The sequence below is a fragment of the Heterodontus francisci genome, chromosome 13 (assembly GCF_036365525.1).
Source record: "Heterodontus francisci isolate sHetFra1 chromosome 13, sHetFra1.hap1, whole genome shotgun sequence".
NCBI lineage: Eukaryota > Metazoa > Chordata > Chondrichthyes > Heterodontiformes > Heterodontidae > Heterodontus > Heterodontus francisci.
In genome coordinates, this window is record NC_090383.1 from 954,045 (window position 1) to 980,741 (window position 26,697).

At 46.2% G+C, this 26,697-nt stretch overlaps 1 protein-coding gene and 1 non-coding gene across 2 annotated transcripts in view; both read right to left on the reverse strand.

Annotated features, from left to right (window-relative positions):
* LOC137376165 (utrophin-like) overlaps positions 1 to 18,756 on the reverse strand; it is a 904,611-nt gene extending 885,855 nt beyond the window's left edge. The window contains exons 1-2 of the mRNA XM_068044198.1: positions 18,653 to 18,756; positions 15,916 to 16,025 (exon numbers count right to left, since the gene is read on the reverse strand). The gene's annotated coding sequence lies outside the window, so the exon portion shown is untranslated. The remainder of the gene's footprint in view (positions 1 to 15,915; positions 16,026 to 18,652) is intronic.
* Positions 18,478 to 18,560, reverse strand: trnal-uaa (transfer RNA leucine (anticodon UAA)). The gene has a single exon. It is a non-coding gene; the product is annotated as a tRNA-Leu (tRNA).
* Positions 18,757 to 26,697: the final 7,941 nt, after the last annotated feature.

Consider the following 26,697-nt stretch of genomic DNA (forward strand, 5'->3'; position numbering starts at 1 on the left):
GTTGAGGTTTGGCTCTCATTCACAGTACTATTGTCCGTGGGGGTTGGGGTTCCTTCTCCCTACTCCGCAAGTCCAGTTTTAAAGCACAGTTGTGGGAGGAGGTTGGGTTTCCGATCCTACAGGGGCTCTACACACAGCTAGATGCAGGCGCACATGAAGGTGCTCATCAGGATGAGGGCAACGTTGGGTACATTTTTCCCGCCTTTATCCAAAGGTTTGAACATCTTGTCCCTCCGGACCCGATCCATTTTGCATCTCCAGATAAAGCAGAAAATGGCTTGGGTGACCGCCACGGCACAAGAGTGGGGTATGGGCCAGACTTGCGCCACATAGAGCAACAACATGACCAGGTTCTTACCCACAATGGAGAGGGAACGCTGCTCCCACATGGTCAGTTTATGGTGTACTATGGCTACTCACTCCTTCCAGGTTTTGGCACATGTCCCGGCCCTTTTGACCCATATCCCCAGCACCTTCAGGTAGTCTGACCTGACGATGAAGGGGGACAAAGGATCGGTCAGCTCAGTTCCCAAAGAACATGGCCTCACTCTTGCCGCGATTTACTTTGGCTCCCGAGGCCAGTTCGAACTGGTCACAGATGCTCATCAGTCTGCAAACGGACAGCAGATCCAAGCAGAAGACGGCGACGTCATCCATGTACAGGGAGGTTTTAACCGGAGTGCCTCCACGACCTGGGATTGTCACCCCTCTTTTGCTTGCATCCTTCCTAATGGACTCAGCAAAGGGTTCAATACAGAAAACAAACAAGACCGGGGAGACAGGACAGCCCTGTCTGACTCCAGATTGGATCAGGAAACATTCTGATCCCCACCCATTGATTGAGACTGATGTTTGTGCACAGCAATTTGATCCAATTGCAGATTCCCTCCCCAAACCCCATTTTGGACAGCACATCCATCATGTAGGTGTGCGATATCCTGTCAAAAGCCTTCTCTTGGTCCAAGCTGATGATGCAGGTGTCCACCCTCCTGTCCCGTACGTAGGCGATCGTATCCCTGAGTAGCACGAGACTATCAGAGATCTTCCTGCTGGGTACAGTGCAGGTCTGATCAGGGTGGATCACCAACTCCAGAGCAGACTTGACCCGACTGCCGATGACTTTGACAGAATCTTGTTGTCTACATTAAGCAGTGAGATGAGCCGCCAATTTCTGATTTCTGCCCTCTCCCCCTTCTGCTTATAGATGAGGGTGATGATGCCTTTCCTCATGGATCCTGACATGCTGCCGTCCAGGAGCATACTCTCGTATACTTCCAGCAGGTCTGGGCCGACCCAGTCCGACAGAGCGGAATACAGCTCAACTGGTAAGCCATCGCTTCCGGGAGTTTTACTCGTCTCGAAGGACCTGACTGCCTTTGTCACTCATCCAGAGTTAGCGGCTTGTCCAGTCCCTCCCTCCTGCTGTCATCTAAGACCTCTGATAGATGACAGGAAGGACTGGGAGAATCTGCTGTCCATGGGCTGCACGTCGTACAGCCCAGCATAAAAGGATTTGCTGATCCTTAGTATGTCGGATTGCGAAGATGTTACCGAGCCATCCTCTTCCTTCAGGCTGCTGATAACAGAGCTCTCTCTGTGTACCTTTTGGAAGAAGTAACGCGAGTACGTCTCATCCTACTCGATGGAGCGGACTCTGGACCGGAAGATGATCTTGGAGGCCACCGTGGCAAAGAGCGAGGCCTGCTGGTTCTTCACCTCATGGAGATCCTCCTTGACCTCGACCCCCATCGACTGCAGCTGGAGCAGATTTTGCATTCTTTTCTGGAGTCGGGACATTTCCCTCTGTCTCTCTCTTGCCCTCTGAACACCTTTGAAGATAAAGAACCTCTTGATGTTCTCCTTGATCGCCTCCCACCAGAGAACTGGAGACTCAAAGAGGGGTTTTACATTTCTCTAACCTTTGTAATCCCTTTTGAGTTCCTCAATGTTCTCTGGGGTCAGCAGTGTAACATTCAGCTTCCATGTCCCCCTGCCAACCCACTGGTCATCCTGTAAGTGACAGTCGGCCAGTAAGAGGCAGTGGTGAGAAGAACACCGGCTTGACGTCGGTGGATCTGACCGTGAAAGCACAGGACACAAACAGGAAGTCAATCCTGGAACGGGCAGACCCGTCCGATCTTGACCATGTGTATCTACGCTGCGCTCCGTCTGCAGGTTTGCTGAAGACGTCGTGCAGTTTGGCATCTTTTACTGTTTCCATTAGGAATCTGGATGTAGCGTCCAGTTTGCTGTCGTCTCTGCCAGATCGTCCAGCTGCATCGATGATGCAGTTGAAGTCACCGCCTAGGATGACCGGCCTGGACGTCGCCAGCAGCAGTGGGAGCTACTGGAAGACGGTCAGCCACTCGCTGCATTGTACCGGGGTGTACATATTGATCAACTGGAGCGGAGCATTATTGTACATTACATCTGCTACGAGGAGGCGACCGCCCACCACCTCCTTAACTTCAGAGATGGTGAAGTTACCTCCCCGCAGCAGAATACCCAGGCCCGAAGAACCAAAATCATTATCCCCTGACCAGATCGATGGCCTGTGGGACCACCATAGTGACCATTGCCTGTAGGTGCTGAGGTGAGGGATTCTACACTCCTGCAGAAACAGCAGGTCGGGCTTTGACTTTGGCGAGGTGACCTAATGTGGAAACACATCCCGTAGTGGATTTAATGCTATGCACATTAATCAAAGCAATCTTTATACCCATTTTAAAGTTGGGTGGAGCATCCCACACCATTTGTCCTTGCTAGTCCCAGTCCTTGGGTATGTTCCTGCATACCCATAGTGTACACAAGCTGTTTCACATTCGTTGGGCTCAGAAACCCCTCCTGGTTACTCATGGAGGTTTTGTTCCGCTGGGGTGACATCAGGGGGGTCTTGTAGGCAGCAAGGTTTGGGCTATCCTTTGCTGGTGGTGTCTTTCCCCTCTGACCCTCCTCGAAGATATCACTGCTCCCGGCTTCATGGAGCTGGAGTGCGCCAGACGCCTTGTTGCTCTCGGTGTCCCGGAGCTGGGGTGCGCTTGGCATCTCACTGGGTTTGGTGCTTTGGGGTTGGGGCCGCTGGGCCCATCACAGCTTCCAGTGCCCGGGGGCTGGGGGGCTTGCTCTTCCAGCTCCTTTGAGTTCTGCCACTTCTGTTGCGGGGCCGTCTTTCCGGCCCTTCCTCGTCCATTGAGCAGGAGCCGCTGTAGTCTGTCTCAGACGGTAACCGCCTCTTGCCTCTGGTTTGGGTGGTGACCTGTTCCTTTTTTGGAAGCTTCTTCTTTGTGGTTTTCCTTTGTATCACTTGCCACTGACCAGTTTGTCCATCTGCTGCCTCCTCCTCCATTGATTGTCTGTGAAGGAGGGGTTTCCGGGCACGGGGTAGGTGCTGGGTCGCTGGTTACAGCTGCCTCCCCTTTCTTCTCTTTCTCAGGTAGACTTTCCTCGCTGCGGGGAGGATTGATTGTCTCCTTTCCAGCACCAGACACATTCACCATTCCTTCTCCCGGCCTTTCCTTGGACCTTGCCGCCTGAGCATAGCTGAGACAGCGTTTGGGCAGGTTTTGTCGAGGTGGCCTGCCTCACCGCACAGGTTGCAGCACTTACTCTGCTTACAGTCCTTGGTCTGATGGCCTTCCTTCTTGCAGTTCTTGCAGACGACTGTGCTGCAATTAGCTGCCACGTGACCAGATTTGCTGCAGGTGTAACAAACTCTGGGCTGCCCAGCGTAGACCAAGAAGCTTCGACTTCCCCGACAGCAAAGCTGGAGGGAGGATGAATAATGGCTCCAATGTCGCCGACCTTCAAGGTTGCCTTGACCTGCCGCTTGCTGGTCCAAATCCCAAAGGGGTCCTTGACATCAGACTGCTGCCGGCCACCTCGATGTACCTGGCGAAGAAGGTGAGTACATCCACCACAGGAACATGGGAGTTGTAGAGGTGGATTGTCACACCCGGTCACATTGTGACGGCAGCATGAAGAGTGGCTCCACTGTGAGGTGTTACGCACTTCCTGGCCTGAAGCTCTAGAATTGGTTACAGCCATTTTACTCAAAACCTACCTGGAACAGGATCAAAGGCCACTCGACCCTGCCAGATATCGGTCATAAATAAGAAAACCAGACAGACTGCAAACCCCTGCAGAATATTTCATTTAATGCTCCATGTATTCGGTTTCCAATCATACACATCAGACTCATGCTCACTTTTTAAAATTAAGCTTAAGTATAACTTCAATTAAAAAGGGCTGACCATTGTTCCCCAATGGCCCAAGCAGTTTGTTGAGTGAGTAACTGAACCATATGGGTCAAGCATTGAGTTAGCTGATCACCACCTGGGGAATTCAATTGAGGGCAGCTCTTATAGATTGGGTAGGGAAGAATCCCAGAGAAATTTGGTTTCTTGTTTTTAATCTATAGCCTCCTCCCTTTGTGTAGGTGACAGGATTGCATTGGCTGTAAGGAAACCGATCAAGTTGTTGCATGTTGACTCTCACTGTCAACTCACACACACAGGTAATGGGCACTTGCGTGAGATACTAGAGGGTGCCCAGCACCTGTGGAACAGCTCCCCAGTGAGGAGTCAACATCTTCCAGTGAGGGGAGAGGGTTTGTTGTGAGTGCCTGAAATAGATTTCATTCAGTTCAAGCAGGAGATGACCATGCATTCACACTACTGATGTTCATAAGTCCCTTTTACACTGGCTCCTCCTCTTCTGATGGTGTTGACTCCTTTCTGAGGAACTGTTCTACAGATGCCAGGCACCCTCTGCTATCTCACGCAAGTGCCCATCATTCATATGTGAGGGCTGGCTGTTTATGTAGAAACCTCTCACTGCAGCAGCAGATTTGAAGACCCAAAAAATCTTTTGGGAGGTTTTCCTAATCTTCTTAATGACTTCATCAGGAAATCAGTGCAACTCCCGGAGGAACCAAGGCCCCATCTCCCTGTTTGGATGGATGTTGACGATTCTGTGAAGGGAGGAAGGGAAGGAAAGATAAGGGAAGGTAATCATCTGAACAATCCATTGGTCAATTGGTTGACCATATTACTACAGTATTTAGAGAACAGCTGGGTAGTCTAATTGGTCTCCTGGTCAATCCACCTACCCTCCAAAACCCCACCCTATCCATTCACTTAATTCCATAACCCCTCCATCGACTTACCTACCCTCTATAACCCCACCCTATCCCCTCACCTAACTCCATAACTTCTCCATCGACTTACCTACCCTCCAAACACACCCCATCGATTCACCTATCCTCCAAAGATCCCCCCATTGACTCACCCACCCTCCAAACATTCCTCATCAACTCACCTACCCTCCAAACATCCCTCCCATTGTCTCACCTACCCTCCAAACATCACCCAATTGACTCACCTATCCTCCATAACTCCTCTGTTGACTCACCTATCCTCCAAACATCCCTCCCATTGACTCACCTATCCTCCAAACATCCCTCCCATTGACTCATCTATCCTCAAAACATCTCTCCCATTGACTCACCTATCCTCCAAACATCTCTCCCATTGACTCACCTATCCTCCAAACATCCCCCCATTGACTCACCTATCCTCCAAACATCCCTCCCATTGACTCATCTATCCTCAAAACATCTCTCCCATTGACTCACCTATCCTCCAAACATCCCTCCCATTGACTCACCTATCCTCCAAACATCCCTCCCATTGACTCATCTATCCTCAAAACATCCCCCCATTGACTCACCTATCCTCCAAACATCCCCCCACTGACTCATCAATCCTCCGTAACTCCTCTATTGACTCACCTATCCTCCAAACATCCCTCCCATTGACTCACTTACCCTTTATTTCTGCCGATGCCCTCCACTTGCAGGAGCTCCATTTTGAACACTCACTGCTCCAGCTGGCAACTCTTTCTAAGGGTCGCGACTCCCCAGGTAAAGAAGAGCTTCCTTTCTTCTAATTAAATGCTCAGATGCTACTGGAAGGGTGCCCCCAGGATATAGACAACACCCCAAGGGTTGGGGAGAGAGTTGGTGAGGAAAAACAAGACAAGAGTTGCTAATGAACAAAGGCTTTTATTAATATAGACATAAAATAAAACATGATAGTTGTTGGAGGCTGTAATTTGATCAAGATCTGTACTTGCCCAGTTTATGATGACATCCTAAGCCTTTGTTGCAATCACAAACTTGTTACCCATTCTCAAAGATCCATTGTTTTGGATGTAATAACTTGCTGCTCTCTGGAAGTTTGAAAATATATCAATAGCCCCGGGATATGACATTTTGCTGCCCTTACATTGTCAGAGTCATGCCAACGTGTCCCAACCAGCAGCCAATCCCAGCTCTGCAGCCTGAGCCCAGAGCCACGCAGACACAACTCACCTGAAGTGACTCCACCGACTTCAGTCTGCGTCCGATCTTCTTCTGGGGTAATACCTCTCTGTGCAGCTCACTGTTTGATCTCTGGTGTGAAACTGCTTCAACATGGCAAACTCTTGCCGATTTCATTGCTCACAACATCCTTTTAGCATTTACAAACTGTCATGCTAAGCCCCCACCTGCCAAGAATGAGGTACATTAATTTTGTCATGAACATTGATTTTAAACTGTTACTGGAGTGAAGAAAGGACTTGTTAAACAGATCAGCCGTGGCTGGAAAAGTCATTTGCATATTAACAGACGGTGTTTGGAAGGACAAAGCAGCCATTCCCTGACACATTCAACCCACAATAGACTTTTGATCACCAGACTTTGAAGGTGGGGGAGCTCACATTCCAGGCTGACTGCTATGTATTGAAGAAAAATAACTATATAAAGGAATTGTTGGAAGTTTTCTCATTTTTGTTATTAAATTGTTCGTATGAGTTTCTTAATTTATTTCTTGTTCCTGTTTTTTTTTCTCAACATTGCTCTATGAGTTTATTACGGCGTGTAAAATGGTGAGCTGTAGTCTTCACCCAAAAGCTGATACTCCCATCTGCTATACTCTGCCTGATGAAATTTTTAAAAGTGTATCATATTTGTTCTTTGAACTATTAAAATAGCCCTGTAGTAAAAGGAATATCCCAGACCAGCAGGTTTTATTTTATAGCTATTAAGATTTCATGCATAGCCAAATGAAACCATGCTGCAAAGTTTATTTTTCCAAGCTAGTTTTGAAACTGCTTTGATTTCATAAAATGCTTAAAGGACTTGGTGGAGACTGTGTATTTGTGCACATGAGGGATAAAGAGGTTGCATCTACTATATGATTCAGTTTGACTGGACTCCAACTTGAAGTACAGTTGCATGCTGCCACTTCTGTATAGACAAAGGATGGTGGATATAAACTGACTGCATAGCTCCATGGAGAGCCGGCATGGACTCGATGGGCTGAATGGCCTCCTTCCGTGCCGCAAATGACTCCATGATATTATGAAATCCTTTAGTTTAACATTGGTTAAGTTTCTCAAATCACTCAGGGATACAACCTCCTTCCCCAGAAAGGCTGCAGCAACTGATAAAGAGTAAACTTTAACCTACTGTACAAGAAACCTGTTTTTTTTTCACTTTTCTTCTTTTCAATTATTATTACCCCACTTACAATTGCACGTCGTCGGCGTTGGGTTATCCCGCAAAGAGCCCCCTATTATATGTTACGGCCAAGGCAGGAAGAGTGCACTGTTTTTCTAGTTCCACTTCTCCACAGGTCACAACATATAATTAAATTTTCCCAGTTACCGATATGGTCAATCATAGACTCTACTTTTATCCCAGAATAAAATACACCAATCAGGTTTCATTAATAAACAACAAAATTATCAGTTTACTATAAAACAAGATATAACCAGTAATGAAGCAAACCAGTAACACACAGATTGAAATATAAAAGTTCCCTTTTTACCATACACATACATACCGGTTAACAGAAAAAATAAAGAGATTTACTCTGTAGAGCTCTATGACAAAAAAACAGAGAAAAGAATTCTTGGGCCAGATACTTGCTAATTCTTGAAGAAAAAAGAGAAGATATGGAAAGATGTCAGATGTCCTTTGTTTTGGTTTGACATCCCAAATACGCATAGATGGCTATCACTGAGATCTTCCTAGAATAGTTCTTGTCTGGTGATGTGGAGATCAGTTTGGGCAGACTTTCTAGGAAAAATGCAGCAACAGGGGTTTCAGGCAGTTTCTTACACTTGCTTCTCAGAGCTTCTTAAAGAGATGGAAAAACGGCCAGGCTTTCAAAGAGCTGGAACAGGCTGAGTTGGGGCTTGTCCTTGGCAGTTTGATTCTTTGACTGTCTTTTTTTTAACACTGTCCATATCCCCACTCACTGCCCAAAGCAAAACCAAAAACATTTCAGGAGTCAAGTCTCCTGACCCCTATAAATCTTGACCTGTCATTCTTTGTCAACATCTTTCCCCGAGTCAAAAAAAACCCGACTGGGTAATTATCTGAAGACAGGTGCCTTCCAGTAAGAGCTTATTTACAAGCTCAGTCCAAAAGACCTTCTGATGACCTCTTTTTTAAAAAACCCAAAGTTCCAGCATCTATGGAATCTTTTTCAGTTTTAAAACACAAATCCTTGTAATTTAACAAAAAAAGGAAAGTACTTGTCACACTTCCTAATTACTTGCTGCATCCGAATGCTAGCTTTCACTGACTTATGAACAAGAACACCTAGGTCCCTTTGGACATCAACACTTTCCAAACTCTCACCATTTAAGAAACACTCTGCACCTCTGTTCCTCCTACCAAAGTGGATATCCTCACAGTTATCCACATTATATTCCATCTGCCATGTTCTTTCCCACTCAGTCTGCCTGTCCAAATCCCCTTGAAGCCTTTTTGCATCCTCCTCACAACTCACATTCCCACCAAGTTTTGTGTCATCCTCAAACTTGGAAATATTACATTTGGTCCCCACATCCCAATCATTGATATAAATTGTGAACGGCTGGGACCCAAGCACCGATCCTTGCTTTACCCCACTGGTCACAGCCTGCCAACCTGAGAATGACCCACTTATTCCTACTCTCTGTTTTCTGTCTGTTACCCAATCCTCAATCCATGCTTGTATATTACCCCCAATCCCATGTGCTTTAATTTTGCTTAGTAACCTCCTATGTGGGACTTCATCAAAAGCCTTCTGAAAGTCCAAATACACCACATCCACTGGTCCCCCCTTATCCACTCTGCTAGTAACAGCCTCAAAAAACTCTAACAAGTTTGTCAAAGGCAAGGAAGGGATGGTAGAGTGAAGGAACCTTGGATGACAAGAGATGTGGAACAGCTAGTCAAGAGGAAGAAGGAAGCTTACTTAAGGTTGAGGAAGCAAGGATCAGACAGGGCTCTAGAGGGTTACAAGGTAGCCAGGAAGGAACTGAAGAATGGACTTAGGAGAGCTAGAAGGGGACATGAAAAAGTCTTGGCGTGTAGGATTAAGGAAAATCCCAAGGTGTTCTACACTTATGCGAGGAACAAGAGGATGGCCAGAGTGAGGGTAGGGCCGATCAGGGATAGTGGAGGGAACTTGTGCCTGGAGTCGGAGGAGGTAGGGGAGGTCCTTAATGAATACTTTGCTTCAGTATTCACTAGTGAGAGGGACCTGGACGTTTGTGAGGACAGCGTGAAACAGGCTGATATGCTCGAACAGGTTGATGTTAAGAAGGAGGATGTGCTGGAAATTTTGAAAGACATGAGGATAGATAAGTCCCCGGGGCCAGACGGGATATACCCAAGGATATTACGGGAAGCGAGGGAAGAGATTGCCGCGCCTTTGGCGATGATCTTTGCGTCCTCACTGTCCATTGGAGTAGTACCAGATGATTGGAGGGTGGCAAATGTTATTCCCTTGTTCAAGAAAGGGAATAGGGATAACCCTTGGAATTACAGACCAGTCAGTCTTACATCGGTGGTGGGCAAATTATTGGAGAGGATTCTGAGAGACAGGATTTATGATTATTTGGAAAAACAAAGTTTGATTAGAGATAGTCAGCATGGCTTTGTGAGGGGCAGGTCATGCCTCACAAGCCTGACTGAATTCTTTGAGGATGTGACAAAACACATTGATGAAGGAAGAGCAGTGGATGTGGTGTATATGGATTTTAGCAAGGCGTTTGATAAGGTTCCCCATGGTAGGCTCATTCAGAAAGTAAGGAGGCATGGGATACAGAGAAATTTGGCTGTCTGGATACAGAATTCGCTGGCCCATAGAAGACAGAGGGTGGTAGTAGATGGAAAGTATTCAGCCTGGAGCTCGGTGACCAGTGATATTCCGCAGGGATCTGTTCTGGGACCTCTGCTCTTTGTGATTTTTATAAATGACTTGGATGAGGAAGTGGAAGGCTGGGTTAGTAAGTTTTCCGATGACACAAAGGTTGCTGGAGTTGTGGATAGTGTGGAGGGCTGTTGTAGGTTGCAACGGGACATTGACAGTAGATGGGTGTTTTTCTGAATGGTAGTGACTAGTGGTGTTCCGCAGGGATCAGTGCTGGGACCTTTGCTGTTTGTAGTATATATAAATGATTTGGAGGAAAATGTAGCTGGTCTGATTAGTAAGTTTGCGGACGACACAAAGGTTGGTGGAGTTGCCGATAATGATGAGGATTGTCAGAGGATACAGCAGGATATAGATCGGTTGGAGACTTGGGCGGATAAATGGCAGATGGAGTTTAATCCGGACAAATGTGAGGTAATGCATTTTGGAAGGTCTAATGCAGGTGGGAGGTATACAGTAAATGGCAGAACACTTAGGAGTATTGACAGGCAGTGAGATCTGGGCGTACAGGTCCACAGGTCACTGAAAGTAGCAATGCAGGTGGATAAGGTAGTCAAGAAGGCATACAGCATGCTTGCCTTCATCGGTCGGGGCATAGAGTATAAAAATTGGCACGTCATGTTGCAGCTGTACAGAACCTTAGTTCGGCCACACTTAGAATACTGCGTGCAATTCTGGTTGCCACACTACCAGAAGGACGTGGAGGCTTTGGAAAGGGCACAGAGGAGGTTTACCAGGATGTTGCCTGGTGGAGGGCATTAGCTATGAGGAGAGGTTGGAAAAACTCGGATTGTTTTCACTGGAACGACGGAGGTGGAGGGGCGACATGATAGAGGTTTACAAAATGTTATGAGCGGCATGGACAGAGTGGATAGTCAGAAGCTTTTTCCCAGGGTGGAAGAGTCAGTTACTAGGGGACATAGGTTTAAGGTGCGAGGGGCAAAGTTTAGAGGGGATGTGCGAGGCAAGTTTTTTTACACAGAGGGTGGTGAGTGCCTGGAACTTGCTGCCAGGGGAGGTGGTGGAAGCAGATACGATAGCGACGTTTAAGAGACATCTTGACAAATATATGAATAGGAAGGGAATAGAGGGATATGGGCCCCGGAAGTGCAGAAGGTGTTAGTTTAGGCAGGCATCAAGATCGGCGCAGGCTTGGAGAGCCGAATGGCCTGTTCCTGTGCTGTACTGTTCTTTGTTCTTATAGTAGATTCTAGTATTTTCCCTACTACCGATGTTAGGCTAACAGGTCTGTAGTTCCCTGTTTTCTCTCTCCCTCCTTTTTTGAACAGTAGGGTTACATTTGCAACCTTCCAATCTGCAGGTACCATTGTAAAATATATAGAATTTTGAAAGATGATCACCAAATCATCCACTATCTCTTTAGCTATCTCTTTCAACGCTCTACATGAAGATCATCAGGTCCTGGGGATTTGTCAACTTTCAATCTCATTCATTTTCCCAATACTACTTTTCTACTAATCCTAATGTATTTCATATTTCCGGCATCCGCAGTATTTTGCTTTTACTAAAGCTGGTAGTACTTTTATACTCCTTAACCTTCAGCATCGATCCTCACTACTGAGTGAATCCAGATAACATTGTATCCAATCTGTTCCACATACTGTCAATGTGTAAACACTATCTAATACAGCACCGTTGAATGTATCCGCAACTAACACATTCATCACAGGACTAAAACTCCTTGTAACTAATACAATTCATTCATCAGTATCTTCCTCTTCTGCCTCAGAATTTGCTGTGTCATGTGTTATTTCAAGGACTCTGCCCCTCCGCTTTGGGCAGTTCATAGCATAATGATACTTCGAGTCACACCTGAAGCACCTATTAATGGTTCCTTGGGCATTTCTGGGATTCATTCACCTATGATTGCTGTTACAATTCTGTCTTCTACCGTAATAGTCAGACCTACTAAAGGTGCTTTCATCCTCATCCCTCCTGTCTTTAACTCTTTCATTGTACTTATGCCTGCCTCCAGTATCTGCACCATTTTGAAATCCAGTAAACATTGAGTCCTCCATTTCTTGTTTTTATTTCAGATTTCCAGCATCTGCAGCATTTTGCTTATATCTCTTCTTTTATATTCTATTCCCCTTGCAATAAATGGCAACATTGCATTTGCCTTCTTAATCATGTGCTGTACCTGCATACTAACTTTTTGTGTTTTGTGTACTAGGACACCCAGATTCTCTGTGTCTCAGAGTTCTGCAATCCCTCTCCATTTAAATAATATGTTGTTTTTCCATTTTTCCAGCCAAAATGGCAAGTTCACAGTTTCCCACATTATACTCCATCTGCTAAATCTTTGCCCACTCACTTAACCTATCTATATCGCTTTGCAGACTCATGTCTTCTTCACAACTTACTCTCCTACCTATCTTTGTGTCATCAGCAAATTTAGCAACCATAAATTCTGTCCCTTCATCGATACAGATTGTAAATAGTTAAGGCCCCAGCACTGAGCCCTGTGGCATTCCACTAGTTACAGCTTGTCAATCTGAAAGTGACCCATTTATGCCTACTCCCTGTATCCTGTTAGCTAACCAATCTTCTATCCCTGCTAATATGTTACCCTCTATACCATGAACTCTTATTTTGTTCAGTAACCTTTGATGTGGCACCTTGTCAAATGCCTCCTGGAAATCCAAGTACACCACATCCACAGGTTCCTCTTTATCCATGTTGTTTGTTACTCTCTTAAAGAACTCTAATAAATGGGTCAAACACAATTTCCCTTTCACAAAACCATGTTGACTCTGCCTTATTGCATTGAGATTTTCCAAATGACCTGCTATAACCTCCTTAATAATAGGTTCCAGCATTTTCCCTATGACAGAGGTTAAGCTAACCGGTCTGTAGTTTCCTGCTTTCTGTCTCCCTCCTTTCTTGAATAGCAGAGTTACATGGACTATTTTCCAATCTGATGGGACCTTTCCAGAATCTAGGGAATTTTGGAAAATTAAAAGCAATGCATCCACTATCATTGGACTAGCTTTTAATTCCAGATTTATTAATTAAATTCAAATTTCACCTTCTGCCTTGGCATGATTTGAATCCATGTCCACAGAGCAAAACCCTGGATTCCTGGCCCTGTGACAATACCAACATGCTGCTACCTCCTCTCATTCATATTTGCTACAGTTAATCGGGGTTTTATACAAAATCTCAGGATCAAGCAGCTGATAGAGGGAAAAGAGGCACCTTGTACCTCGAATGCTCACCTGTTTTGTGATGAAGGTCCTGAGGCACTGAATATGGTAGATCAAGGATTGGATATTAATGTGAGTGATCATGATGCTCAGTCAAGAGCTATCGCATCCAAAGGCCAATTGCCCCGAGTCGGTACTCGGGTGACATATATTCCAGAGGGGTTTAATAAATGGAGAGATGTAACAATTGTGGGATGTACAGGAAAATCTAAAGGCATGTTTAAATATTGGTTGAATGTTCAAGATTATGGCCAGGAAGCAAAATCCATGGACTGGCAGAATGGGGCGAAATTGTGGAGGGTACGAAAGCGCAGTGCAAGTTCCAATAATGGGTCTGGAAGTGACTCTTGCGTCAGGAAACAATCATTTACTGGAGAGTGTCCAATAGTGCGCGAGGGAGATCTTATAACAGTAGCCCAGAAAGACAACACGGTGCTAATAGAGGCCATAATTTGAAAAGATTCTACAATGAAACGAAGACTAGAGGGCAGTCTCGGACTGGAAGTAGAAGCAGAAATCCTCAAGACCGTGAAGTTTTAGTGGCTGCCAAGAAACTTGAGGATAAACTAATAAGAGAAGCAAAACATAAGGAATTGGAGAGTTTGGTGTTTATTCTGAGCTACGAGATAGGGGACAGCCTTGTCACATTAGATGGACTTAGAGTCTTAGAGCCATACAGCACAGAAACAGGCCCTTCGGCCCATCGTGTCCGTGCCGACCATCAAGCACCTATCTATTCTAATCCCATTTTCCAGCACTTGGCCCGTAGCCTTGTATGCTCTGGCGTTTCAAGTGCTCATCTAACTACTTCTTAAATGTTGTGAAGGTTCCTGCCTCTACCACCTCTTCACTCTTGTACTGAAAAAGTCCTTCCCGATGGGACTGTTAGGAAACGAGCTCCAGGACTTTGCCCCAGTGACAGTGAAGAAATGGCGATATAGTTCCAAGTCAGGATGGTGTGTGACTTGGAAGAAAACTTGCAGGTGATGGTGTTCCACAACATTGGTGCTCTTGTATTTCTCAGCTGTCCTGGTCTCAGGGAAGGGAGGTGCTGTTGAAGTAACCATGGCAAGTTGCTACTGTGCATCATGGTACGCCAGTGATGGAAGGGGTGGATAATTACTTTAGCAGCAGGGCTACCCATCAAGTTCTGTTCCAGAGGTCTCAAGTTCCTTGAAGGTGGTTGAAGTTGTATCATTGGAGCAAGTGGTGAATATTCTATCATGCACCAGAACATTATTAGTTGTGGCTCAGTTAGGAGCACTCTTACTCCTAAAACACTAATGTTCTGAGTTTAGGTCCTACTCCAAGACTTAAACATAAAAATTAACGCAGTCCTGAAAGAGTGCTACAGTCCTCTTCTTTTTATTCTTTCATGGGGTATGGCAGTCACTGGCAACATTACTAATTGCCCTTGAGAAGATGGTGGTGAGCTGCCTTCTTGAACCGCTGCAGTCCATGTGGGGTAGGTACACCCACAGTGCTGTTAGGAAGGGAGTTCCAGGATTTTGACCCAGTTACAGTGAAGGAGCAGCGATATAGTTCCAAGTCAGGATGGTGTTGGACTTGGAGGGGAACTTGCAGGTAGTGGTGTTCCCATGCATCTGCGGGTTTGAAAGGTGTTGTTAAAGGAGCTTTGGTGAGTTGCTGCAGTGCATCTTGTAGATGGTACACGCTGCTGCCACTGTGCGTCAGTGGTGGAGGGAGTGAATGTTTGTGGATGGGGTGCCAGTCAAGCGGGCTGCTTTCTCCTGGTTGGTGTCGAGCTTCTTGAGTGTTGTTGGAGCTGCACCCAACCAGGCAAGTGGAGAGTATTCCATCACACTCCTGACTTGTGCCTTGTAGATGGTGGACAGGCTTTGGGGAGTCAGGAGGTGAGTTACTCACCGCAGGATTCCTAGCCTCTGACCTGCTCTTGTAGCCACAGTATTGTCCCAGCCACTGCTGCCTCCATTGCCCTCTGCCGCCCTCTGCTGTCATTAAGTGGCATGTGAAAGGAGGCTTGTGTTATAAAGCACAGGATCATTCTCAGATCATTCAGCCCAAATTGCTTCTTACTGCGCCGTAAATGTTTCTGTTAAATTTAATGCATCCATCCAGATGCTATTCAGGCCCACATTCTAACAGAATTCCTCAACCGGTAAAACATATACTTTAACATTAAAATAAAAGCAAAATACTGCAGATGCCTACCCACTGTTTTTTTCATGTTTGTGCTTGGGGCTGTTCAGTTTTCTGTCCATTCACACCCTCTCTGTACTAATGCTTTGTCTTTCAGCACACCGTTTGCCTTTGCTCCATGACCTTCTGGTCAGCAATTCTGTGATCTTGTCCTATCAACACCTTCTCCTTTGTAATCTCTTGCCCTACCCCCGCTTTACTTGCTTAAAATCTTTTACATTTCTAATATTTGCCAGTTCTGAGGAAGGGTCACTGACCTGAAACGTTAACTCTGCTTCTCTCTCCACAGATGCTGCCAGACCTGTTGAGTATTTCCAGCATTTCTTGTTTGTGTACTTTAACATTAAGATTGCCATTTGCTCACTTCCTGTAAATATTTTTGTGTTATTTAAAAATAATATATTTTTTCAAATATTGTAGTTCTGGATAATTGAACAGTGTACATTTTAAACTTAAAACATATAAAAGTATTTGTAAGTAGTATATACTTTGATATAATGGGGCAGCACAGTGGTGCAGTGGTTAGCACCACAGCGTGGGTTTCCGCCGGGTGCTCCAGTTTCCTCCCACAGCCACAGACTTGCAGGTTGATAGGTAAATTGGCCATTGTAAATTGCTCCTAGTGTAGGTAGGAGAATGGTGGGGATGTGGTAGGGAATATGGGATTAATGTAGGATTAGTATAAATGGGTGGTTGATGATCAACACAGTCTCAGTGGGCCGAAGGGCCCGTTTCAGTACTGTATCTCTTTATGACTCTCTAACTTTTTTACATGCTAGGGAAATAGACACTATAGTAAAGCTTTATTTATTTTTAATCAATACAATTAATGAATAAACACATTATAGAGTCGTACAGCATAGAAACAGGCCCTTCGGCCCACCACGTCCATGCCGACCATAATGCCTATCTATACTAATCCCACCTGCCTGCATTAACTCCATATCTCTCTATACCTTGCTCATTCAAGTACCTGTCCAGATGCCTCAAATGTCGCTACTGTTCCTGCCTCCACCACCTCCTCAGGCAGCTCATTCCATTTACCCACTATTTTTTGTGTGAAAAATTTACCCCTTTGATCCCCTTTAAACCTCCTCCCTCTCACCTTAAATCTATGCCCTCTAGTTTTACTCACCCCTACCATGGGAAACAGACTCTGGCTATCTACCCTATCTATGCCTCTCATAATTTTATATACCTCTATCATGTCCCCTCTCAGCCTCCTTCACTCCAGGGAAAACAGACCCAGCCTATCCAATCTCTCTTTATAACTCAAGCCCTCCAAACCAGGCAACATCCTTGTGAATCTTTTCTGCACCCACTCTAGCTTAATCACATCTTTCCTGTAGTGCAGCGACCAGAACTGCACACAGTACTCCAAATACGGCCGAATCAACGTCATGTACAACTGTAAAATGACGTCCCAACTCTTGTACTCAATGCCTCGGCCAATGAAGGCAAGCATGCCATATGCCTTCTTCACTACCCTGTCTACCTGTGTTGCCACTTTCAGGGAACTATATACTTGCACCCCAAGGTCTCTCTGCTCAACAACACTCTCCAGGGCCCTGCCACTCACTGTATATGTCCTGCCCTGTTTTAACTTCCCAAAATGCATCACTTCGCACTTGTCTGCGTTAAATTCCATTTGTCAATCCCTTGCCCACTTTCCCAGTTTATCTATATCCTGTTGTAACCTGAGACAACCTTCTTCACTGTCCACTATACCACCAATTTTGGCGTCATCTGCAAACTTACTAATCATGCCCCCTACATTCTCATCCAAGTCATTAATATATATGACAAACAACAGAGGGCCCAGCACCGATCCCTGCGGCACACCACTGGTCACCGGCCTCCAATCTGAAAAACAACCCTCCACTACCACCCTCTGCCTCCTATCACCAAGCCAATTTTGTATCCAATTTGCTAGCTCACCCTGGATCCCATGTGTTCGAACCTTCTGGACCAGCCTACCATGTGGGACCTTGTCAAAGGCCTTGCTAAAGTCCATGTAGACAACGTCCATCATCCTGCCCTCGTCAATCCTCTTGGTCACCTCCTGAAAAAACTCAATCAAATTCGTGAGGCATGATTTCCCACGCACAAAGCCATGCTGACTAACCCTAATCAGACCATGTCTTTCCAAATACATATAAATCCTGTCTCTCAGAATCCCTTCCAATAACTTTCCCACCACTGATGTAAGGCTCACTGGCCTGTAGTTCCCTGGCTTATCCCTGCTGCCCTTCTTAAATAAAGGCACAACATTAGCTATCCTCCAGTCTTCTGGTACCTCACCCGTGGCTAACGATGATACAAAAATCTCTGTCAGGGCCCCAGCAATCTCCTCCCTTGCTTCCCATAGCATCCTAGGATACACCTGGTCAGGCCCTGGGGATTTATCCACCTTAATGTGCTTCAAAACCTCCAATTTAAAAAAAAATATTTTACAAATGTTTTTATAGACTTACACAGTTTTGAAGTTTTATTTTAACAAAATAAGGACTTTCATAAATGTTTTTACATAATAAATACATACTGCAATTTTATAGAAATCATTTTGATCAGTATTCGTATTCTGGTGTTTTGATATAATTATTTTAAATGATTAATTTTAATTAATATATGAATATTATATAAACGTTTTATATAATAGATATATATTTAAGATATGCAAACGATATAAAAAATTTATATTTACATAATAAATGAAGACATTTAAAAATGTGGTTTTTATATAGAATCCCTTCATCAAACGTAGTAAATTAATTGAAACAATTTACTGTGATGAGCAGCACTTGGTGCAAAAAGCCAAATACCAGGAGTGGGGTTCGAACCCACGCGGACATATGTCCATTGGATCTTAAGTCCAACGCCTTAACCACTCGGCCATCCTGGTGAAGATAGTTAGTGTACCGGAATATGGCTATATGATGCTGTAGGCCGAGCACGCACCACCTCGTCATTGTTTGTGTGTCCGGCTGAGTGTACCTGAGGCTGCGGATACCATGCGAATTCACCCCCCCGGGTCCCGTAGCCCCGGGAGAGAGGCCGAAGCCTCGCCCGGGCCCGGAGAGCGCCACCTGACGTCACTCCGCTCGACGCCGCGTCGAGTAAGGTCCCGCCCCCTCCCTCCAAGCCCCCTGCTCCAGGCCACGCCCCCCAACGATTGGCTCCACCCCCGCGCCAGGCCCCTCCCTCTGCCACAGGCCCCGCCCCCTGTTCCAGGGAGAACGTGACTGGAAAATCAATAAATACAAAATCAAAATACTCCCGGGAAATGTGTAATCAAAAGAGAAAGTGCTGGAAATATTCAGCTCAATTAGAGTTAATGATTCAGATCAGTCAAAGGTCACACATTTCCACAGGAACTGCTGAATATTTACAGCATTTTCTGCCTTTATCAATAATTACAAGAAATGTTTTTTTTTATTCATTCATGGGATGTGGGCGTCACTGGCTAGGCCAGCATTTATTACCCATCCCTAATTGCCCTTGAGAAGGTGATGGTGAGCTGCCTTCTTGAACCGCTGCAGTCCATGTGGGGTAGGTATACCCACAGTGCTGTTAGGAAGGGAGTTCCAGGATTTTGACCCAGCGACAGTGAAGGAACGGCGATATAGTTCCAAGTCAGGATGGTGTGCGACTTGGAGGGGAACTTGCAGGCGGTGGTGCTCCCATGTATTTGCTGCCCTTGTCCTTCTCGGTGGTAGAAGTCGTGGGTTTGGAAGGTGCTGTCGAAGGAGCCTTGGTGAGTTGCTGCAGTGCATCTTGTAGATGGTACACACTGCTGCCACTTTGCATCAGTGATGGAGGGAGTGAATGTTTGTGGATGGGGTGCCAATCAAGCAGGCTGCTTTGTCCTGGATGGTGTCGAGTTTCTTGAGTGTTGTTGGAGCTGCACCCATCCAGGCAAGTGGAGAGTATTCCATCACACTCCTGACTTGTGCCTTGTAGATGGTGGACAGGCTTTGGGGAGTCAGGAGGTGGGTTACTCGCTGCAGAATTCCTAGCCTCTGACCTGCTCTTGTAGCCATGGTATTTATATGGCTACTGCAGTTCAGTTTCTGTTCAATGGTAGCCCGTAGGATGTTGATAGTGGGGGATTCAGCGATGGTAATGCCGCTGAATGTCAAGGGGAGATGGTTAGATTCTCTCTTGTTGGAGATGGCCATTGCCTGGCACTTGTGTGGCACAATTGTTACTTGCCACTTATCAGCCCAAGCCTGGATATTGTCCAGGTCTTGCTGCATTTCTACACGGACTGCTTCAGTATCTGAGGAGTCACGAATGGTGCTGAACATTGTGCAATCATCCACGAACATCCCCACTTCTGACCTTATGATTGAAGGAAGGTCATTGATGAAGCATCTGAAGATGGTTGGGCCGAGGACACTACCCTGAGGAACTCCTGCAGTGATGTCCTGGAGCTCAGATGATTGACCTCCAGCAACCACAACCATCTTCCTTTGTGCTAGGTATGACTCCAGCCAGCGGAGGGTTTTCCCCCTGATTCCCATTGACCTCAGTTTTGCTAGGGCTCCTTGATGCCATACTCGGTCAAATGCTGCCTTGATGTCAAGGGCAGTCACTCTCACCTCACCTCTTGAGTTCAGTTCTTTTGTCCATGTTTGAACCAAGGCTGTAATGAGGTCAGCAGCTGAGTGGCCCTGGTGGAACCCAAACTGAGCGTCACTGAGCAGGTTATTGCTAAGCAAGTGCTGCTTGATGGCACTGTTGATGACACCTTCTATCACTTTACTGATGATAGAGAGTAGGCTGATGGGGGCGGTAATTGGCCGGGTTGGATTTGTCCTCCTTTTTGTGTACAGGACATACCTGGGAAATTTTCCACATTGCAGAGTAGATGTCAGTGTTGTAGCTGTACTGGAACAGATCGGCTCGGGGCGCGGCAAGTTCTGGAGCACAGGTCTTCAGTACTATTGCCGGAATATTGTCAGGGCCCATAGCTTTTGCAGTGTCCAGTGCCTTCAGTCATTTCTTGATATCACGCGGAGTGAATCGAATTGGCTGAAGTTTGGCATCTGTGATGCTGGGGACTTCAGAAAGAGGCCGAGATGGATCATCAACTTGGCACTTCTGGCTGAAGATTGTTGCAAATGCTTCAGCCTTATCTTTCGCACTGATGTGCTGGGCTCCCCCATCATTGAGGATGGGGATATTTGTGGAGCCACCTCCTCCAGTCAGTTGTTTTATTGTCCACCACCATTCACGGCTGGATGTGGCAGGACTGCAGAGCTTAGATTTGATCCGTTGGTTATGGGATCGCTTAGCTCTGTGTATCACATGCTGCTTACGCAGTTTGGCATGCAGATAGTCCTATGTTGTAGCTTCATCAGGTTGATACCACATTTTGAGGTATGCCTGGTGCTGCTCCTGGCATGCCCTCCTGCATTCTTCATTGAACCAGGGTTGGTCTCCTGGCTTGATGGTAATGGTAGAGTGGGGGATATGCTGGGCCATGAGGTTACAGATTGTGGTTGAGTACAATTCTGCTGCTGCTGATGGCCCACAGCGCCTCATGGATGCCCAGTTTTGCATTGCTAGATCTGTTCGAAATCTATCCCATTTAGCACGGTGATAGTGCCACACAACACGATGGACGGTATCCTCAATGTGAAGGCGGGACTTCGTCTCCACAAGGACTGTGCGGTGGTCACTCCTACCAATACAGTCATGGACAGAAGCATTTGCAGCAGGCAGATTGGTGAGGACGAGGTCAAGTATGTTTTTCCCACGTGTTGGCTCCCTCACCAACTGCCACAGACCCAGTCTAGCCGCTCTGTCCTTTAAGACTCGGCCAGCTCGGCCAGTAGTGGTGCTACCGCGTCACTCGGTGATGGACGTTGTAGACCCCCACCCAGAGTACATTTTGTGCCCTTGCCATCCTCAGTGCTTCCTCCAAGTGATGTTCAACATGGTGGAGTACTGAGTCATCAGCTGAGGGAGGGCGGTAGGTAATCAATAGGAGGTTAGCTTGCCCATGTTTGACCTGATGCCATGAGATTTCATGGGTCCAGAGTCGATGTTGAGGACTCCCAGGGCAACTCCTTCCCTACTGTATACCACTGTGCCACCACCTCTGCTGGGTCTGTCCTGCCAGTGGGACAGGACATACCCAGGGATGGTGATGACAGTGTCTGGGACATTGTCTGTAAGGTATGATTCCGTGAGTATGACTATGTCAGGCTGTTGCTTGACTAGTCTGTGGGACAGCTCTCCCAACTTCGGCACAAGCCCCCAGATGTTAGTAAGGAGGACTTTGCAGGTTCGACAGGGCTGGGTTTGCCAATGTCGTTTCCAGTGCCTAGGTCGATGCCGGGTGGTCCGTCCGGTTTCATTCCTTTTTATTAACTTCGTAGCGGTTAGGTCCAACTGAGTGGCTTGCTAGGCCATTTCAGAGTGAACCACATTGCTGTAGGTCTGGAGTCACATGTAGGCCAGACCAGGTAAGGACAGCAGATTTCCTTCCCTAAAGGACATCAGTGAACCAGATGGGTTTTTACAACAATCGACAATGGTTTCATGGCCACCATTAGACTAGCTTTTAATTCCAGATTTATTAACTAAATTCAAATTCCACCTTCTGCTTTGGTGGGATCCGAACCCATGTCCCCAGAGAAATATCCTGGGTCTCTGGGTTACTAGTCCAGTGATAATACCACTACGCCACCGCCAACTGAGTAATAAATAGTTACACACTAACTCACAGAACTAGTAACAAACAGTCTCACCTAAATAAAAACAAGAAATGCTGGAACCACTCAGCAGGTCTGGCAGCATCTGTGGAAAGAGAAGCAGAGTTAACGTTTCAGGTCAGTGACCCTTCTTCGGAACTGACAAATATTAGAAAAGTCACAGGTTATAAGCAAGTGAGGTGGGGGTGGGGCAAGAGATAACAAAGGAGAAGGTGTAGATTGGACAAGGCCACATAGCTGACCAAAAGGTCATGGAGCAAAGGCAAACAATATGTTAATGGTGGGTTGAAAGACAAAGCATTAGTACAGATAAGGTGTTAACGGACTGAATATTGAACAGCTGCAAGTGCATTTGCACCGATCCACAGCCGACCCAACCTGAGCCTGACCCGACCTGAGCTCACCCGACCTGAGCCCGAGCCGACCCGAGCCCGACCTGAGCCAACCCAACCCGAGCCGACCCTAGCTGAGCCCGACCCGACCCGAGCCCGACCGGACCCGAGCCCGACCCGAGCCGACCCGACCCGAGCCCGACCCGAGCCGAGCCGAGCCGACCCGAGCTGACCTGACCATCCCTTTACTTACCTTCCGACTGGGAACCTCCAGGAAGCTGCAGCGCATGCTTAATGACATCATAGTGACATCACACGCTCACTGCGCAAGCTCAGTTTCGTTCCGGACTCCCAGCTCAGGTAAGTTTTTAATTTCAATACTTACCTGCAGAGCACTTACCGTGTGTGTCCGGCCCGACCCGACCTGGACTCGACCCGAACCCAAAAGCTGGGCCCCGAAGATGGGCCCAACCCGACACATGTTGTTGGATCCCGTCGGGTTCGGGTCGGGTAGCTGACCTCTAATGAGGACTGTGTGTTCGGCAGAACGTGTTTCTTCCTGTGATGTTTTCTACAAGAACTTTTTTTAAATTCCTTCCTGGGTTGTGGGCATCGCTGGCTATGCCAGCATTTATTGCCCATCCCTAATTGCCCTTGAGAAGGTGGTGGTGAGCTGCCTTCTTGAACCACTGCAGTCCATGTGAGGTAGGTACACCCATCGTGCTGTTAGGAACGGAGTTCCGGGATTTTGACCCAGCGACAGTGAAGGAACGGCGATATAGTTCCAAGTCAGGATGGTGTGTGGCTTGGTGGTGTTGCCATGTGTCTGCTGCTCTTGTCCTTCTAAGTGCTAGTGGTCACGGGTTTGGAAGGTGCTGTCTAAGGAGCCTTGGTGAGTTGCTGCAGTGCATCTTGTATATGGTACACATGCTGCCAATGTGTGTTGGTGGTAAAGGGAGTGGGCACCATTTTTATCACAGTTGGCTTCAGAAGATATGGACAAATTACAGGAAATTAGTAAAAGCACACTCCATCGGTGAATTTTGAAACTCTCCTGGGTCTGTGAATTGAGGAATTGTGCATGTGTATGAGGTACTTACAGATAGATTTGGTGCATTTGTATAGAAATAGAAGAAATAGTATAGAAATAGAAGGATAAAACAGATGAATGCGTGGCTGGAAAGATGGTGCAGGAGGGAGAGTTTTAGATTTCTGGGACATTGGGACCGGCTCTGGGGGGGAGATGGGACCTGTACAGACCGGACGGGTTGCACCTGAACAGAGCCGGGACTGAGTTCCTTGCGGGATGTTTTGCTAGTGCTGTTGGGGAGGGTTTAAACTAGTTCAGCAGGGGGATGGGGACCTGAGTGTAAACTCAGTTGGGACAAAATCAGAAATGAAAATGGAAGGCAGAAAATTAATGGATGAATCTGGAAGACAGAGGAAACAACGGTTAGGAAATATAAAAAAAGAGTTTGGCAGTGCTCAAGAGAATCTATTTCAATGCAAGGAGTATAGCAAATAAAGCAAATGAGCTGAGGGCACAGATAGACACGTGGCAGTATGATATCATAGCTATTACAGAAACATGGCTTAAGGAGGGACAGGAATGGCAGCTCAACATTCCTGGTTACAGGACGCGATAGGGAGGGGGATAAGAAAGGAGGGGGAATGGCAATTTTGGTCAAGGAAACTATTACAGCTGTGGGGAGGGATGCTATGTTGGAAGGTTCATCAAATGAGGCCATATGGATTGAGCTAAGGAATAAAAAACAGGCAATCACACTGCTGGGAGTGTATTATAGACCCCCAAACAGTCAGAGGGAGATAGAAGAGCAGATACGTGGGCAAATCTCTGGCAAGTGCAAGAAAAAAACAGCAGTAACAGGGGATTTTAACTGCCCCAATATTAACTGGGATTGTTTTAGTGTGAAAGGAATTGAGGGAGCAGAATTCTTGAGGTGCATTCAGGAGAACTTTTTTGCCCAGTATGTAGCAAGTGCAACAAGAGAGGGTGCAGTTTTAGACTTAGTTTTAGGAAATGAAGATGGGCAGGTGGAAGGAGTGGCAGTGGGAGAGCATTTTGGTGGTAGTGATCATAATTCAGTCAGTTTTAATATAATTATGGAAAAGGACAGAGATAGAACAGGAGTTAGAGTTCTCAATTGGGGCAAGGACAATTTTACTAGACTGAGGAGTGATTTAGTGAAAGTGGACTGGAAACAGCTACTTGCAGGTAAATCAGTGTCAGAACAGTGGAAGGCATTCAAAGGGGAGATTCAAGGGGTTCAAGGTAAACATGTTCCCACAAATAAAGGGTGAGATGGCCAAATCTAGATCCCCATGGATGTCAAAGAGCTTACAGGATAAGATAAGGCAGAAAAAGAAAGCTTATGTCCAACACCGAGAACTCAATACTACAGAAAGCCGAGAGGTGTATAGAAAGTGGAGGGGTGAAATCAAAAAGGAAATTAGGAAAGCAAAGAGAGGGCATGGAAGAATATTGGCAAGCAAAATCAAGGTGAACCCAAAGATGTTTTATCAATACATTAAGAGTAAGAGGATAGCTAAGGAGAGAGTAGGGCCCAGAAAAGACCAAAAAGGTAACCTATGTTTAGGAGCGGAAGATATTGGTATGGCTCTTAATGAATATTTTGCGTCTGTCTTCACAAAAGAGGGGGGCGATGCAGATATTGTAGTTAAGGAGGAGGAGTGTGAAGTATTGAATGTGATAAACATAGGGAGAGAGGAAGTATTAATGGGATTAGCATCCTTGAAAGTTGATAAATCACCAGGGCCGGATGAAATGTACCCCAGGCTGTTAAAAGAAGCAAGAGAGGAAATTGCAGAAGGTCTGACCATCATTTTCCAGTCCTCACTGGATACAGGTGTGGTGCCGGAGGATTGGAGAACTGCTAACATTGTACCTCTGTTTAAAAAGGGAGCAAGGGATAGACTGAATAATTACAGGCCAGTCAGTCTAACCTCAGTAGTGGGCAAACTATTCTGAGAGACAGGATAAATGGTCACTTAAAAAGGCACAAGTTAATCAAGGATAGTCAGCATGGATTTATTAAGGGAAGATCTTGTTTGACCAACTTGATGGAATTTTTTGAAGAAGTAACAAGGAAGATAGATGAGAGTAGTGCAGTTGATGTGCTCTACATGGATTTTAGCAAGGCTTTTGACAAGGTCCCACATGGCAGACTGGTTAAAAAAATAAAATCCCATGGGATCCAGGGAAATGCAGCAAGGTGGATACAAAATTGGCTCAGTGGCAGGAAACAAAGGGTAATTGTTGACGGCTGTTTTAGCGACTGGAGGGCTGTTTCCAGTGGCGTTCCGCAGGGCTCAGTACTGGGTCCCCTGCTTTTTGTGGTGTATATTAACAATTTGGATGTAAATGTAGGGGGCATGATCAAGAAGTTTGCGGACGACACAAAGATCAGCCATGTGGTAGATAGTGAGGAGGATAGCTGTAGGCTGCAGGAAGATATTGATGGTCTGGTCAGATGCGCAGCAAAGTGGCAAATGGAATTCAACCTGGAGAAGTGTGAGGTGATACATTTGGGGAGGTCAAACAAGGCAAAGGAATACACGATAAATGGGAAAATATTGAGAAGTGTAGAGGAAGCGAGGGACCTTGGAGTGAATGTCCACAGATCCCTGAAGGTAGCAGGACAGGTCGATAAAGTGGTTAAGAAGACATATGGAATCCTTTCCTTTATTAGCCGAGGTATAGAATATAAGAGCAGGGAGGTTATGCTGGAACTATATAACTCATTGGTTAGGCCACTACTTGAGTACTGTGTACAGTTCTGGTCACCTCATTACAGAAAGGATGTAATTGCACTAGAGAGGGTACAGAGGAGATTTACGAGGATGTTGCCAGGACTGGAAAAATGCAGCTATGGGGAAAGATTGGATAGGCTGGGGTTGTTCTCCTTGGAACAAAGAAGGCTGAGGGGAGATCTGATCGAAATAT